At 40.4% G+C, this 14,944-nt stretch overlaps 1 long non-coding RNA gene across 3 annotated transcripts; it reads right to left on the bottom strand.

Moving 5' to 3' along the window:
* Positions 1-325: 325 nt before the first annotated feature.
* On the bottom strand, positions 326-14,202 carry LOC122563576 (uncharacterized). Of its 3 annotated transcripts, none has more exons than XR_015752133.1 (3): positions 13,966-14,202; positions 4,870-7,743; positions 326-817 (listed from the first exon to the last, which is right to left on the bottom strand). It is a non-coding gene; the product is annotated as an uncharacterized LOC122563576 (long non-coding RNA). The 3 variants fall into 3 exon arrangements; XR_006315657.2 differs by having other exon boundaries at positions 4,870-5,278; XR_006315654.2 differs by lacking the exon at positions 13,966-14,202 and having other exon boundaries at positions 4,870-5,278; positions 7,539-7,868.
* Between the last annotated feature and the right edge of the window lie 742 nt (positions 14,203-14,944).

Here is a 14,944-nt window from a genome sequence, read left to right as displayed (position 1 = left end):
GATTATGGGTTACACTTGACTCTGAACACTCAAATATGCAATGATCATATTTGCTGTCAGTATAAACTTTGTTAAGATTTTCCATACCTAAGGAGAAAGTGAGGACTGTCGATGCTGGAAATCAGAGTCAAAAAGTGTGGCGCTGGAAAAGCACAGCAGATGAGGCAGCATCCGAGGAGCAGGACAGTCTACGTTTCGGGCATAAGCCTTTCATCTTATAACATCTCCTCAACATAAGCTTATGCCATTCAGCAACATTCCTGATGAAGGGCTTATGCCCGAAACGTGGACTTTCTGCTCCTCGGATGCTGTCTGACCTGCCGTGCTTTTCCAGCACCACACTTTTTGACTCTATTCCATGTGTAACTTGGTTGCTGCTTGATCACATTGAAACTTTGTACTGAATCTCAGTGAACACTCTCTCCCAATGAAGGAGTGATCATACATGAAGAGATTGTCTGAAATTCTCACTGTCCCATTGATCCCCTTCAGGAAGGAGTGGAAGTATCAATTGCATTAACTAATCATTTTAAACAGCTACTCCTCTTAATATAGTCTGTCTATTCAAACAGAATGTAGAGAGGGGAACACTTTATATTCTGGGAGTCATGTGTTCATTTGTCCATTATTCACTTTGGGGCAGTTCATTCCTCTGTTCTGATGCTTCTGTTCCAAATGTTGCCATGGTTTCAGCTGCTTCAGTCATTCTTCTGGTGCCAAAGGAGGACAAACCGATACCCCCTACAGCAAGGAGCAGCGCAGAGAAGTTAATGAGTCGGTCAGTACTCTGGACTGTGGCCTCACCCGCAAGTTGCATCTGTGCAAATCAGAAAACCACCAGTAAATGAGATGCCATAATTTCCAAATAATTCCCTCCCCTTTCCAGATCAAGGAAGAACATTCCCCACCTGTCAGTTCTTTGCTAATAATTCCTATTTCCAAATATCTTTACATAATCTAGATGCCTTTCAACCTATCCCCAGAGCTCCCTCCTTGTTCTGCGCTGCTGACATTTTCACCTTATAGATCCATCCCTTGTCATTTTAAAAACATTTCTTTCTGAAAATTTCCCTTCAGTTGAGATTCGCCTTATATAAATATTTCTAAATTCCTATCACCTTCCTTTGTAATGTAGAGATTCTTTAACTTCCTTCAAATGCAATAAAAGTGGTTCCTTTACCTTTTGACTATTTTGTTTTATCCCACTTCTATTTATTGAATTTTTCATACTCCCTTTTTGTTTCCCTTCTGCACTATAACCATATAACTCTTGTTTTAAGATGCATTGTCCTCAGAATCTATGAATCCCAGGCTTTGACAATGCTTCTATAGCTGTAGGAGTGTATTTATCCTATGACTTCTCTGTCTCTTATTTAAATATCTCCCTCCCTTTATCCACTGTTTGACTTGCCATTCTTTCCGGGTCTGGATCCTGTGTCATCCCACTGCACTCTCAGTCAGAAGATTACTCGGTGACTCCTTCCATCACTTCACTGATGGCTATAAGGAGACTGAAAGGATGGGGTTTTGGCCAAATTAGAATTTTGTTTCTTATTTGTGGTTGGGCCATCCTGGGCAATCTTCTCATTGTCAGGTAGACTCCAGTCTCAGAACCATTGTGGAACCAGGTGCAGAACTATTGACAAGTGTTGGTGTTGCCCATGACAGCAATTGTTTGGGGGAATGATGGTTTTTATGATGGGAGCCTGAAAGGAAGCCAATTAGAATCATGTACTTGGTCTGGTTCATTGATTTTCCATTTCCTGCGAGCTGTCTGATATTTACCATCACTCTCAAGTGGATGGGGGTGCATTGCTTCAATTAGTTCTGAGGTCTGCTGCTTAGCTGCAAGTAGGTTTATCGATCACAGATTTATACACTCCATACTCGGCATTATCAGCATGATAGTATAACATTTTCCTGCATTACAATAATGACTATACTTTTAAAAGTATTTAATTGGCAGCTAATGTGATTGTGACAGGGTTGCAGGAAGGACCAGCAGAACAGGCTCTTGTCACCAAGATTTTTTGTGTGATTTTCCCAGGAAAATTTGTCAAGAACCACACTAAACTGTGAGCAGAGCTTGGTAAGGGTTAAAAACTAAACCACATGAGCCAGTAACAATGATGCAGTTTGGCAGTTGGGATGTTGGTTTTAATATTTAATCTGATCCTTATATAACAACTGCTGATTCTAATCCATTGAGAGGGCAAATCAGTGAAGTGAATGTACAAAAAAATCCAGCTGTCACTACAGGGCAAGAGAAAGAATCTTGCAAAAAAAAAGTCACTACCCTCCCTCTGTCAACAATCCCCACCAGTTTCCTTCCACTTGCTCACCCCCACCCCTCAAACTGTCCCCCCACCCACACACACCCCATTGGTTCTGCCCTTACCCCTCAGGCATTGCCTCTCTACTATCAGGATTTATTAATATGGCATGAATGATTCTAATTTCCGCCCCCTTGTCCACTGTAACTCTGGCTGTGGTTAGTGCCACAGGAACATGACATGCTTCAGTTAACAGAGATGTGAATAAGCGAGTGTCAGGAGTTAGCCGAGCCTGTTTGTGACCACTGCACCCAGCTACCCACCCCCAAAGTCTCGAGTGTAAGTCATCTGGCATGATGCTCCTGACTTGAATAAGGAAACGGGAAAGGTCATGGCCTGGGAATAATTGGAGAATTTTCTAGCAAATGGCCATAGGCATGGTAGACTAAATGACTTCCTTCTTATTATTAAATTCCTGGTCAGGGCTGAATCAGGATATTGCAACAAAGACAATGATTATATTGCCAAGTTACCCTCGGCACTTCAGTTGGGGGAAGGGGGAGCATTGTGCTGTTCAGTCACCCCTAGTGACAAATGTGCACCCTGGCTAAGGCTCAGGATTCATTGTCCAGCTGTTCCTGGTGGGTTGATTTGCTAATAGGTTCACACGAGAATGCAAAGGATTTAAGTGAGATGGGTGGTGGCATGAACTGCAGCCCAGCACATTCAGGAATTACAGTTGATTGATGGAAGGAGGTAAAAGGAGTGAAATAGGGTGGAGGGAGAGAAGAGGAAAAAGATAGGCAGGAAAGAAGGGAGAGAAGGAACAAGATCAAAAGAGAGAGGAGGTAAAAGAGAGATAGAAAGATTATATGTAGAGAAAGGAACAGAAGGGAGGAGGAGTGAAAGAGAGCAAGAGGAGACGAAGACCAGGCAACTCACAGACACTGACTGTTCTGTAACCCTGATGACTGCAGTCATGTTGGATAAAGAGGTATTTAATAGATCTTGATACTGGGCCATTGACAGGCTACAGCCTCAGAAAACAAATGGCCGTTTGACAAAGTAGACTTAAAGATTAGACAAAACCTACCCAATCTCCAGTTTAAAGATTTAAGTAGAGGAAAAGTGAAGTTTTTATCCAAGAAACCTCATCAGTTAAGCAGTTTCATCTGCACAAACTGATAAAAACCTGTTAGTGAATGTGAATTAGTTTCAATGCATGTTAATGTCATGCTGTGTTACTGACTATTTTACATACAATTTACAACACAAACTAGTCATCCAATCCAAATGATCTAATTTTTTTTTAATGCTTTTTTTTCCCCATCTTATTTAATTTCATTGTTCGGCGTATTCTCCTGAATTCCGTTTTGGATTTCTTAATTCTTATTTATCTATAATATAAAATATATATTTCTACATTGACCAATCAGATAATCCATTAGTCATGCAGCTGTTTAATCTTTTTCTGTCAGTTGCAATCTCTCAGTACTGGGACTATTCTTATACTTTTCTTTTGCAATTTCTCCACCATCTCTACCCTCATTTTGTAACATAACATCCAGAACTATGCTCAAAGTATTCCTTGTACTGCTAATAAAGTTTTCTTGTTTAGAATTGAACAGCAGGGAACATATTCCACAAAAAAATGTACCCCAGTACTTGCTTTGTTTTTAAATGGCCCTGTAAAGCAGGAGTTATTAAATTTTAGTAAATCTGTACCTGGATCCCCTTGCTCCTCTAGTCCATTTAGACCCTTCTTTCCCAAAGAAACTTGGCATCCACATTCTTCTTTAATAAAATGCATGACCTCACACTTATTTATATTGAACAATTTTCCAATTACAGACCATTCAGCAAGATAATTAATGTTTTCCTGCATATTGTCCTAGATTTCATTAGTATTTTTACTATATCCCAAAATCTGATGTAACCTTCAAATTTTAAAATTGTCCTTCCAATTTCTGAATGCTTATCCTTATTGTAACTGGTGAGCAACAATGGTCTCAGCACTAATCCCTGTGGAACACCACTTTCCAGCTTTTACCAGTCTGAGTAACTAATTCTGACCCCTTATTTTCAGATTTGTATCTAGCTTGCTATCCACGCTGTTAATAGTCTGCTCACATTACTTACGCTGACTTTATTGAGAAGTCAGCGATGTAAAAGTAAAAGCCTCCATAATCCCAGAGGACAACTGTCTTATTAGAGATTGAGAGATGACTGGTGGTGAGTTTAACCTAAGTGTCACTACATTACAGCTAAGGGGCAATGTTCAGAAGGTGGGATGTTCACGGTAGCCTCAGCTGGGACAGGAATTAAACCCATGCTATTGGTGTCACTCTGCAACACAAACCTGCCATCCAGTTAAGTGAGCTATCTGACACCCAAAGGTCATTTGAGTCCCAAATATATTACATCCACTATATTACCCTAATCGGTTCTTTTTGTTGCTTCACCATGTGTCATTATCTGAACGTCACAGCATGTTACCGTGCAAAGACAACTGCTTATAATTGTTTGAATGCCACTGCATGTAATCTTGCATATTTATCTCCATATTCCCCAATTTAATTAAGGAAGTTCTACTAACCTGTAATAGCCGGAAATAATTGGGAGTTAATCTGTTCAGCCGAAGTATCATATCCAAGGCAACATAAGAATGGCACTTGATTACAACAAGAGAAGTGTGCAATTCAAAATATTCCTAGTCTCAGGAGAGGAGGACTCCACGCTATTGGCAGTGCAGTTACATCCCAGTAAGATGACCGGTACTGCCTGGTGGAATAAAGTGTAGTGCAGACTCCGAACTGACTGGATGCTTATGATGACTGGCCGTAAAGAGCTTTTTATACCACGCTTCTCGCACTCAGTGATGTCATTGAGCTGTTGAGCCGTCTGTCAAAGGGCATCAGTGTTATATGTTCAGGATATGTATTCGCTTCACCGAGTCCCAGACTCAGACGCATCAACTCTCTTTGTGATCATTCCACTGCCTTGGGCTGAACAAAAACAACACAGCTTCAGCAACGTCCCCAACCTTAATATACCCTGCCAGAAAACTCAGGACCTTTGTGATGGCCCATCTGTTTGGCCTTCCCGTTCAGCTCTTAGTTAACTGCACTCACCTCACGGTATCACCCAATGTTGTTGTACCCAATGCCTCATTCCTTGGAATACCACCACATGTCTCCAAACCTTGTTACCAATACTAACGTTTATCCCTTTCTCCACTGTTACCATCACTCACCCCAACCTTAGGTTACTAGCATTTACCCTCTCCACAGTCACCGCACTCATCCCTTCTCTTTACTAGTCTCAATTCTGAGGAAATGGTGGTGTAGTGATAACGTCATTGGACTAATAATCAGAACGCCAGGCTCACATCCTGTGGACATACACCCACCATGATAGATGGTAAAACTTGAATTCAATAAAAATCAGGAATTAAAAGCTAAGTCTAATTGTTAATGGACAATAATAAAAACTTATGCCCTTCACTGATGTCCTTTAGAGAAGGAAATTTCCATTCATATTTGGCTTGGCCTATATGTGACTCCAGACCCACAGTACTACAGTTGACTCTTAACTGCCCTCAGAGCAGTTAGGGATGAGCAATAAACTTTAGCCATCCCATGAGCGAATTTCAAAAATCTCAAACCTCTCCCACAAGTCCCCACATACCAGTACTTAGCCACACTTTCCGTTCTTTAATTATCTGTATTCACCATCATCTCAGCTCTTCACCCAACTGTCAGCATTTGTGCCGGCCCCTCCCTCCTTTCAGTTTGGACATTGTGTAACCAAAGTAGTTGATTGCACCAATGATGGTCCAGCTATTGTCAAATTAAAGCAATTGAAATTCAGGACATGGTGAAACAGATACATTTAAAGCAACACATTTAGGAAGGGCAGAATGCTGGGAAAAGGTGGAGAGGTCGCTTTCTGAATTAACGATGATATTAGCAAAATAGAGAGGGATTATCTAGTTCAGAAACACGGATATGAAGGTGGTTTGAGTAGAGATGAGAAATCACAAAGGCAAGCAGTCACTTGTGGGAGTGGTGTATTGGATCCTTAATAGTAAACACATAGCAGGAGCATAAAGGAAACAATAATGAGAACTTTTCTAAAGCATACAGCAACAATCATCACAATGTTTGTGTTCATAAAGACTGGAAAGGGTAAAAAGTAGCCTTGTTACAGAATTCACAAAATATTTTGGGATACTTTCTCATAACTGTACATTCTGGAGCCAACCAGTGGTGCTACAGACTTCATTAATTAGTGAAAGTGTCCCTAAGTATTAGATTAGATTACCTACAGTGTGGAAACAGGCCCTTCGGCCCAACAAGTCCACACCAACCCTTGGTGAGCAACCCAACCCCCCATATTTGCCCCTTCACCTAACACTATAGGCAATTTAGCATGGCCAATTCACCTAACCTTTTTGGACTGTGGGAGGAAACGAGAGCACCAGGAGGAAACCCACACAGACACAGGGAGAATGTGCAAACTCCACACAGACAGTTGCCTGAGGTGGGAATTGAACCCAGGTCTCTGGCGTTGTGAGGCAGCAGTGCTAACCACTGTGCTCCCACGATTGAACTTTACGTTCAGTTTGAGGGAGAGAGCTGGAGCTCCAAGACTAGTATTTTACATTTAAATATGGGCTTTTAAGGAGGCATAAAAACAGATAAAAACTGGCAAATTAGAGTAATGGATGGGTCAGACATGCAGTGGCAGACTTTGAAAAATAATTGATTAATAGGATGTGGGAGTTATCAAGCCTGTGTTTATTGCCCAACCCTAATTTCCCTGGAGAAGATGTTGGTGAGGTTTCTTCTTAAACCACTGCAGTCTTGGGGTCCAGAAACATACTCAATGCTGTTAGGAAGGAAGTTTCAGGATTTTGACCCAGTGATATCGAAGGAATGGCAATATAGTTTCAAGTCAGGATATTGTGTAGCTTGGAAAGGAATTTTCAGGTGATGGTTTTTATATGCATCTGCTACTAGATGGTAGCAGTCAAAGGTTTGGAAGATACTGTTAGAGGAGCCCTTGGTGAATTGCTCCAGAGCAATTTATTGATGGTGTATACGGCTACTATTGTATGTCATTGGCAAAGGGAGTGATGATTGAAGGTGATGGATGGGGTGCCAATCAAATGGGCTGCCATTGAATGTCAAGGGGTAATGGTTAGCTTCTCTCTTGTTGGAGATGGTCATTGCCTGGAATTTGTGAGGAACAAATGTTACTCACCGCTATTAGTCCAACACTGGATATTGTTCAGATCTTGGTAAATGCTTCAGTACCTCTGGGCAGGTAATTGATGAAGCAGCTGAATGAAGACGTTGGCCCTAGGACATTATCCTGACACACTCCAGCAGTGATGACCAGTTATAGGCAGCAGCTTGTAGAAGAGGAGATTGAGAATCGGTAATCATCCTCCAATTCTTTGTTACTTCTATGCAAGGAGAGAGAGTATCTTGTCTTTGTAAAGGTCTGGAGGTTTGTCATACTGATGATCCCTGAGGAGAAAGTGAGGACTGCAGATGCTGGAGACCAGAGTTGAAAAATGTGGTGCTGGAAAAACACAGCAGGCCAGGCAGCATCTGAGGAGCAGGAGAATCGACGTTTCGGGTATTCGTGCTGAAGAAGGGCTTATGTCCGATACATCAATTCTTCTGCTCCTCGGATGCTGCCTGGCCTGCTGTCTTTTTCCAGCACCACATTTTTCAACTGATGATCCCTGAGCCACCCAACTGTTCTCATTGGTTTTTCAATCTACAGGCTAATACTGGGCAAAGTTGCCCGAAACATACAGCCACAGTGTTGATGAGTCTTCAGCATCTTCCTCACTGCTTTAGCAGACAGCAGTGTCAATACACCTCACAGTGAACTATTAACTAACTTTAAAACTGCAATATCTCTTTTCACAACCCTTGGTTTAAAGTAGTATCCTTTTCCCACTTCGATCCACAATCCAAAATAAAGAAAACTAAAATAAAATGTAAGTAGGAAAATAAGAGATTATGAAAGGATATTGATAGATTTTAAGTGAGTGAATGATGATCTGGCAAATGGAGTATACCATGGGAACATGAAATTGTCCATTTTGGCAGAGAGAATAAGAAAACATTTAAACTAAAATGGTGAGAAATGCAGAAGGATCTAGGTGTCCTTATCCATTAATCATAAAAGGCTTGTATGCAGATACAGCAAATAATTACGGAAGTTGATAGAATGTTATTATATTCAATTTCTCTTGCAATGAACGAAGTACAGAGATTATGTTTCAGTTTTACAGAACATTGGCAAGACAACATCTGCAGTAATATGTAAGTTATTTAAGGAAGAACGTAAATACATTCAAAACTATCCAAAGAAGGTTTATTAGATGAATACCTGGAAGGCAGATTGTCTTTTGAGGAAAAGTTGGAGAAGCTAGGCTTTTATCTGGTAGATTTCAGAAGAGTAAAATGTGACTTAATTGAAACATAAAAGATACGGAAGGATTGTGACAGTATGCATGTAAAAAGGATGTCCCCTCTTCAAGGAGGATCGAATACTGGAGTCACGGTTTAAAAATAAGGTTCACCCATTTAGGACATTTTACAAAAGATTTAGCGCCTTTGGATCACATCCTCAAAAGCTGGAGGTTTTGTATAATTTTAGGGAAGAATTATATGGATTATTGAAAAGCAAAGGAGTGAACACTTATTAGGGCGGGCAGAAAAATAATGGAGGAAACAGATCAATTCACGACTTTATTGAATGGCATAGAAAATTTGATGAGCCAAGTGCTTCCAGCACCAATTTGTATGATTGTACATAAAATGGAGTTCACAGTGGGTGGGGAGTTGCTTTGTGACAGTCAGATTTCCCTTTTACCCAGAGTCCTAGAAGCCTACTTCAAATATGACCTGAGTAATTACAAAATAAAAATGAAGAAGGGAACAAAATGATTCTCATCATCATTTACACAATTATTGCCCATGAATTCTGCCAAAGCAACTCTATCAGTCTCTAGAAGGTGCCTGACACCATGGAAAGTTCTGCCTCCCCAGCCATCTCAGTACACAGACCATCATACAAATGAACAGTTCCCATATCCCTTGACTCCCTTATCAATCCAAATCTGAATATATTCAAATCCTGGTTAGATAATGACCATCATCTACTGCACGTTGGAGAGAATTCCAAGCACTGAAGAATCTCAAAAGAAATACTTCAGTAAATTTGTGTTAAATAAGAAAAATTGCATGTTCGTATCTATGCTCCTCATTTAGATTCTCCCATGACGGAGAATTCTCTCAGCAACCACCCTATCAAACCCCCTCAGAATTTCATGTTTCAATAAGATTATTGCTCATTCTTCTAAATTCCCTTTCCTTATCAGACAACCTCTTCATCCCAAGAATCTAGCGAATCTTCTCTGAATTGTCTCCATTACAAGTATATCTTTCGATACGTTAGGTGATTGTAACTGCATATAGTATTCTGTGATTTCATCAATGCCTTGTACAATTATAACAAGACTTGCAGAGTTTTATACTCCATCACCCTTGCAATGAAGACCAAAATTCAAGTCGCCTTCTTAATTACTTGCTTCATACCTACATTATCATTCATGTACAGGGCCACAACTTTCTCTGTATTCTGCATTTTTCTCCATTCAAAATATTATTCTGCCTTTCTATTCTTCCTGCCAAAGATAGCAATCTCACATTTCCCAAATTATACTCCATTGACCAAACTTTTGTCCACTTGCTTAACCTTTCTGTATCCTCTTGAAAAGTCTCTGTATCCTCTTCACAACCCGCTTTCCTAATTAACTTTGCATCATCCGTGAACCTGGCTACAATGCAACCAGTCCTTTCAAACAGGATTTCTCTTTCATAAAACCATGTTGGTTCTCTAATTGTATTATATGATCTGTTACTATCTTTTTAATATGGATTTTAGCATTTTTGAAGACAGGCACTGTATCAACTAGCTCATAATTCCCTGTTTTCTCCCTCTTTCATGAACACAGGTGTTATATTTCCAATTTTCCAATCCTCTGGAACCAATTCAAAATTCAGGGAATTTTGGGAGATTACAACCAATGCATTAACTTTTTTTAAAACTGTAGCATGAGAGTCACCAGATCCAAAGGTTTTGCTGGTCTTTAATCCTATCAACATTCCCATTATGTTTTCTCGATTGATAGTGATTACAATCATTATTGGGCTTATTAAGAAAACCTGTATTTATACTAGCTAAAATCTGCAGATGAGTCAGCAGTGCAGACTAGAAAAACCAGTTCTAACTACATTAACTAACTGCAACTCCCAGCTTCAAAACAGGAAATTATAGTTTACTGCTAAATACAAAAACTAGAAAGAAAAAGAGAAAAATCCATAACATTACCTGTTAAAGTCTCCTCATGCACCAAATACCCAGATTCTCAAATGTCCTGAACTGCATTTAGTGATGAGTTGCTAGTTTTATTTTCAGCAACTCACCCCCTTCCCAAATTAACAAGATGTTGTCTCAATTCTCCTTCAACTCCTTTTTCTGTTACCGACCCATGTTTGAGATCAGTTAATCCTGTTGGAGGTCTTGGTGACTGCTGCTCAGCCCCCTCCAAACTAACTGACTGTCTCTTCATAGGGATCAAGACACTGAATGTTGCTCAGCCCATGCAGTCCATTCTCTGTGTGGTGTTCAGACATTGTGTTTTGCAGGTTGTTCATCAATAGGTCAGTTCTACTTTGCTTGTGATTACCATTTACACTGGAGTGACCACAGGCTGTGAGGTTCTATTTCATTCTCCCACAGTTGCTGAGGTCAAAAGCCATTCCCCAGGCTGAGGACCCCAACAACACAAATTGGAGTGGAACTTGGACTTTAATATTTTGCATGGCATAATAGACTATCACTGAATTGTGTCAGTGTCTGGCCATCTCATAACCTTCCATGCTGTGTGTGAACACAGCACGCGAAAAATTGCATAAATGAAGCAACCCCTTGCACTCATGGGAACAAGAAGCGTCCATTCAGCTCCTCAAACTCCAGGGCAAGTTACAGGGTCCTATTTAGAAAGGAAGATGACGATAATCTAGAATCACAGAACACCACAAACATAAGCCATTTGGCTCATCACACTTGTACCAGCATTTTAAAAAAGCTATTCAATCAGATTTATCCCTTTGCCCTTTTCATAGACCTCTCTAGATTTTTATTTTCAAACTGTCCACTGACTTGTTAGACTTCAAAATTCATCTAAAGAAAATGCAAAATTTTGAACAACACTACAGGATTTCAATGATATTCCCAAATCACAATCTTCCAAGATCTTTATGCATCCCAGTCATAGCCCTCTAGCACCTCAGTGTACATTCCCAAAAGAAAACACTGGCTGCTCCATAAGTGACGTTGGCATTCTATGAAAGGTGCTATATAAATGCAAAATAAAAACTGAAAGAACTGTGGATGCTGTAAATCAGAAAAAATGTGGATGCTGTAAATCAGAAATCACTGTAAAAGCTCTGTAGGTTTAGCAGCAGCTGCAGAGAGAAATCAGAGTTAATGTTTTGGTTCAGTGACCCTGATAAAGGGTCAATGATGTTTTTATAGGTTTAAAGCTGCCTCTTTGTTTTTGTACGCCATTTCTCTCTTTATAAAATCAAAACTGTTTTTATAGCTTTAACTGCTCATCAGTTCCTGACTCCTAAAGTACCTTTTATTTTATCTTTAAAATGAATTTTAAAAAACACTTCAAAATGGGAGCTGAACCCTGGAATCTGGAGCTGGATGCTGGGATCTCTTTAGGTGAATGAATGAAGATGGACCAATTAAACTCAGTAAATGTCTTGTGATTCTAAGTATTGGAGTTTAAAGTCCTTTGTCAACCACTAATCTGCCGGCCAGGGGATGTGAAAGATTCCATTGGTACCAGAGTGGGGGTGGGGGGAGAAGAGCTCACTACACCCAGTGTCTGGTACAGCAATATTTTCTCAACTAACATCCCCAGATTACTCCACAGGCGCCTGTGAGACGGACATTGTGTACAAAATGACAGTTATGTCCACCAAACTAAGAAATGACTACATCTCAAACCATTCATTCTACTTGAGCTGCTGTCAGATGTTTTGACAAGGAGTTAATAGAAAGTAAATAGTTTCTATACTATGCAGTTGACAAAATAGGGACAAAAACAAAGTTTTGACTCTTGAATTTTGCTACCCTCAAATATCAAGATTTCATCTCCAGGTTAATATTGAGGTCATCATACTCCATCCCCACCATATAGTCCTTTCTGGGCTCACTGTCAGAAGCTAAAAAATGTTGTTTGCAATCTGACCCCATATCCTCTTTCCCAGATTGCCTGCCTCTACCTCAGTGACATCATCCACCTTAAACTCTAGCTCCAGCCTATCTGCTGCTGAAACTCTCATCTGTGCCATAATTACTCGCAGATGTGACAATACCACTGTTGTCCTGGTGGCCTCGCATCTTTCATTGTCCATAAACTCATCCAAAACTCTACTGGTCGTGCCCTAACTAGAACCTGGTCACATTTACCCACCACCCTCTTCTAGAGTCATAGAGCATGGGAACAGACCCTTTCGTCTAACTCGTCCACACCGACCAGACATCCCAACGTGACCTAATCCCATTTACCAGCATTTGGCCCAAATCCCTCTAAATCCTCCCTGTTCATATATCCATCCAGATGCCTTTTGTTCAGTGATTTTTATTGGCTCCTGGTCCATCCACACCTTAAGTGTAAAAAACATTCAAGTTTAAATATCTTCCGGGTTGCGTATGCTCCCTGTCTCTGTAATCTTCTCAAACCTTGCAACTTTTCCTGAAATCTCAGTTTCTTTGGCTCTGGCATTTTGTAACTCCCTAACTTCCTTCCCTTTAAACTGTAGAATTCCCTTCCCAAAACACTCTCTTCTCATGTAAAACTCTCCGTAAATCTATGACAATCTTCCTGATCCACTCCCCAAATCCTTTTTTTAATCTCGCCACTAATTTGTTCGATTATGACTTTAATTAAACATTCTGGGATGTTTTTCGAAATCAAAACGCTATTTTAAGCAGGTTGTTGCTTAAAGAGCAGGAATTTACAAACTACGTCTCCAGTGTTGTTTGTTGAGAAGTTGATTACACTTTGAATTCTCCCCTCACTAAGCAATTAATATCATTTTAAATCATCGACTGTCAATCGGAGAAGATCCGCCTTTTCCGTGGCCACTTTCTGACACGGAACTAAAAGCTGTTGAAGACAGGAAAAAAAAACTACTGTTTTATTGCCACTGATGGAGTAGGAGCGAGGTCTCTCATGCTCTACTTTTCGGTTCTACAGGAAACATTATGTTTAACTATCCTTTGGTTCTGAAATAGTTTGGGGAACCTCGCATGTGATTTGGCGATAAATAAATGCAAGACCTTCCCACTGTCTTTAAATATAAATTCCGCCTCTTACGAATTTTTATAGCCTCCTCATTTGCTCAATGTAAAGCTGAATGACAGTTGCTTAAGTTTGTTTCCTTTAACATTTTTTCACAATTGTTCGTTTTCAGCCGGGATTCATTTCTCTGAGAGTGCGACCTCTCGGAGCTAATCCAATTTTCCCCATTAACATGATCTGTAAAATTACACAGAACAGCGAAAGAAAAACGCAGAAACTTACAAAATGAGGTGGTCAATGAGCGAGCGACCGGACTGGGGAAACAGCACCACAGCGAGGCAAAGCATTCCATTAAAGGCACAGCCCCAGATGCTTCCCGCCTATTGCATATTACCAGGGTCTCTGCTGTTAGTGGGAGAGACAATCGCTACCCAGACAGATGAGTATTCAGTTGTGCAATTCTGCGTTTTGACACAAATTGACCCTTAGGAGCTTTTGGTCGATTAGACTCAATATTACTCGGGAGTATATTTACCCAGTGCGTCAGTTCTAGGAGACTATAATCCACACGTCACAGAAACATGGACTGAGTGCACTTCACTCCTGATCACTGAATAGCGACAGCCCGGGAACCCAGTCGTATTCATACCTCCTGGAAAGTGAGCTCTGACGAAAGGTCACATGTGTCCTGATTTGCTGAATACTTTCAGCATTTTCTGATTTCGTTTGATGGAAACAGCCTGTAAATTTCACAAACTCTGCTCCTAAATTCTGCCACTTTTAGATTCCCCTTTCATTGTTCTGGGACCAGCTCTGCAATAAATGCTGCACTGATTTTTAAAAAGTACAACTTTCAGATTGCTTGCTGTCCAAACGTCAGCAATGATTCCAACGCCGGGAGCTGCGAATTTAGATGTGAAGCAGGACGACAGCATCATTCCCAGCGCCTAGAACTGGCTGATCAAGAACTCAGTCACGCAGTTTAAGTCCAATCTCAAATGCTAGCCGGTCAAGTAAACTCTGTCCCTCTCTTGTAAAGACTTTTTAAACATATCAAACTGGTAAATTCGTTTCCTATTTGTTGCTGAAATGCTTGACGTAATGAATCAAATTCACTTAAAGAATTTCAGTTTCAGTTACAAGATACTGAAGTCACAAAATTTTATTCTAAATTATGTCTCATCAAGCAGTCCAACTGAGGGATGGGTGTCTGTATCCAATAGAAAACTTATCGGCGGCTGGATGGAATGGGGAACTTGGT

Source organism: Chiloscyllium plagiosum, unplaced genomic scaffold (genome assembly GCF_037043375.1).
Source record: "Chiloscyllium plagiosum isolate Xiang-an unplaced genomic scaffold, Cpla_swu_hap1 HiC_scaffold_30, whole genome shotgun sequence".
NCBI lineage: Eukaryota > Metazoa > Chordata > Chondrichthyes > Orectolobiformes > Hemiscylliidae > Chiloscyllium > Chiloscyllium plagiosum.
This window is presented reverse-complemented; position numbering and strand designations above follow the sequence as displayed.